General features: G+C 45.2%; 1 pseudogene; it reads left to right on the plus strand.

Moving 5' to 3' along the window:
- Nucleotides 1-2,762: 2,762 nt before the first annotated feature.
- The window catches only part of LOC102824268, an 8,780-nt pseudogene continuing 8,260 nt past the window's right edge, over nt 2,763-3,282 (plus strand).

The raw sequence follows: 3,282 nt of genomic DNA on the forward strand, positions 1-3,282 counted from the left end.
ATGACATCACAACCATTAAGGTCTGGCAGGGGCAAGTGGCCCAAAACCCATTTTCAAATGTAGTCTGCTACTAACTCAGGTAGCATAGTGGTTACGAGTCAGGTTGTTAATCTCACAGTCAGCAGTTTGAAACTACCAGAGGTTCTACAGGAAAAAGATAAGACTTTCTGTTCCTGGAAAGATTTACAGCCCTTGAAAACCCTATACAGGGTCACTATGAGTCAGAACTGACTCCACAGCACATAACCTCCAGTACCACTAACTCTGGCAGTTCAACTGTCAGAGAGGTACATGAGGTAGTCAAAAAAACTTGGCTCTGCCTGACTGGAGTCCTTTACAGAAAAAAGTCTACAGATTTCAAGCTCCATGGTATCTTTAGTCTATCTGAGTTTTAGTTTTCTCATCTGCCTTCAGGAGCAGGTTAGTTTACACTTGAGAGAGCTTCTTAGTTTGGACAGCCCAACCCAAGAGCAACCCATGGCTGACATTACCACACTCATGAATCAGCTCTGTATCCTTACTACAGTACTTTTGTTGCTGTGCCCTCCTGGTGGGCACTCCCATTGTCATTCTGGCGGTACCTCAGACATCTGTCCCTTGGGGAGGCTCCAGATTTGTGCCAAACTTTGGGGCCAGCTCAATAGGTGAAAGGTCAGTCTGTGGATGCATGAGACACCTAGTCCTGAGCCCATTAGGAAGTAAGGGTAAGGAGCCAAGACTCCACTCTAGATACTGAGGCACAGAAGGACCAGAGAGCTTCCCTTCAAGAGCAACATCTGACTCACTCTCGCTTCTGAAAGACCCAGTGGGGTTCATTCAGCCCCTGCAGGTTTCTGTCAAGTAATTTATCAAAACTGGAGAGTTCAATTCGGAAGCCTGGGGGAACTGATAGCTTCACCCAGAGCCTCAGTTTTGCCAGCAGTGTAATGGGGAAGAGGTACTTGTCTCTCTTAACTTCTTCCTAGGAGTTCTTTGAAAGTTGAAGCTTTTCAAGGTATGTTAAAAGCCTCAGATGAAAGGCAATGATGGGATGAAAGGGTCTCAGGCCACTTTATGTTTTTGAAGCTATGAGGAGAAGCTGGAGGAAGTGGTCAGCTGACAGGTACTTGTGAAGCTGCCCCAGAGGGTGTTGCTGGTGGGAAATTAGCATGGGAATCAGCCACACCTAGGGTGTGAAGGTGTGGGGGAAGCTGGGGGTGGGGAACCTTTATCAAAATGGAAATCTGTCATTTCCCTGAGGAGTAGGGCTTGGGGTGACATTCTGAGAAAACTAGGCCAGAAGGTTGGATGCCAGAAAAGCAGTCTTTGGACTTCTGTAGCTTTCTGCAGCCAAGAGAAGACTGAGTCCAGGAGTGGTTTGCAAGGTTGCCTGCATTTCAGAATCTCCTAGGGAAATTAAAAACCTGACATCAGGCTGCACACAAATAGATTAATTCTGAATTTCTGGGAGTAATGTTTAAAGCTCCTCCCTCACCCCCATGAGTCAATATGTTGCCCAGTTTGAGAACTAGAATTCTGTGATTCACCAACCATAACTCACTTTCCCACCTCATAAGGATTTTCTCAGGGAATCAGAAATTCAACTTATCTGAATCTTTTGGAGAGCCCCTAGTATACAGAACTCAATTATTAATTTATTTCCCACCATTTCTCAATTCTATACTTCTTGTTAAGTGCCATCGAACCAGTGCTCACCCATAGCGATTGACTTTATATAGGGTTTCTGAGGAGCGGCTGATGAGCTTGAACTGCCAACCTTACAGTTCAAGCTGATTTTGCAATCCAGTGCATTAATCCACAGCACCACACCAAGACTCCTAATTATATAGGTACATAAGGAGCTCTGGTGGCTGGCTATGTGCCATGGAGTCGATTCCAACTCATAGCAACCCTGCACAATGTTTCCAAGGCAGTAAATCTTTACAGGAGCAGAACACCTCATCTTTCTCCCGTGGAACAGCTGGTAATTTTGAACTGCTGACCTTGTAGCGTATGGTTATGAATTAGACTGCTAACCTCAAGGTCAGCAGTTTGAAACTACCAGCTGTTCCGTGGGAGAAAGATGAGACTTGCTGCTCCCGTAAAAATTTACAGCCTCAGAAACCCTATGTGGGGTTGCTATGAATCCAAACCAACTCCACAGTACAAAACCACCACCACCACCATGTATATATGCGTATATTTATATATTAGTGGCAGAATTAAAGTCTGTATCATCTTTGAAGTATTCTTTCTAATCAGATTTTGTTCCCTTAGTCCTTTTTTACCCCCAAATCAAAATTGTAAGTAGATAATCCCATCAGACTAAGGAGTCTTTAATCTGTGTTTCTTCTTCTTTGGTGGAAACCTTAATGAACAGTGACATTTGAGCTGAAGGTTGGGAACAGGACTATCCATGAACTCTCCAACATCCAAAAGTAGGAGGGCTTTTAAAGCCTAGTGTCTGATTCTTCCTTCTCTCATAGATCTCCAAGCCAATACTCCTCAGCCCCACACAGCCATAGTAAAAGGAAGAGGAGGGAACCTCTACACAGTGCCAAACACCTTCTAGATGTGTTGTAAACATTACTTCAATGAATTCCCCAATAATTCACTGTGCCTGTGTCATTTCCCATGCTACAGATGGGGACACAGAGGCTCTGAGTCTAGAGATGACCTGTCCAAGGTCCAGTTGCTTGTTCGTGGTGGGGCTGGTCCTCCTGTACCTCCAGACCTCTAGCAGTTCCATGCCACCCGCAGGCTCCTGCACTCCACTGGAGACAATGGAAAAGTCAGAGCCACTTCAGTTATTGAGTGTCCCCTGCCCCCTGCAGCCATTTAGGAGCATCCAGGAACCAAGCTGTTCCCTCTATAGGAGCCCCCAAGGAATTGAACCTTAAGATGACAATCCTGTCTTCAGACAAATGACTTGGGGAGACAAAACAAACAGATGTTTCCTAGCTCTGCTGGAGCCTGTCATCTGCCCAGTGTGCCCTCCCTGGTCAGTGATTTGAACACACAAACTGCTCCATGGGAGAAAGATGTGGCAGTCAGCTTCTGTAAATCCTACAAGGCATTTCTACTCCATCCTATAGGGTTGCTATGAATTGGAATTGACTCAGTGTTAACCTATCTTTGTTCTGGTTTGGAAGTTCCTCAGGATCTGTGGTGGCTGGTTAAAGTACCTGGCTATTAACTAAAAGGATGGCAGTGCAAACCAACCAGCTCCATGAGTGAAAGAAGCAGTAGTCTGCTTTCTTAGTGATATAGATTTGGAAACTCTATGGGATATTTTCACTCTGT

Source organism: Chrysochloris asiatica, unplaced genomic scaffold, assembly GCF_000296735.1.
Source record: "Chrysochloris asiatica unplaced genomic scaffold, ChrAsi1.0 scaffold00161, whole genome shotgun sequence".
NCBI lineage: Eukaryota > Metazoa > Chordata > Mammalia > Afrosoricida > Chrysochloridae > Chrysochloris > Chrysochloris asiatica.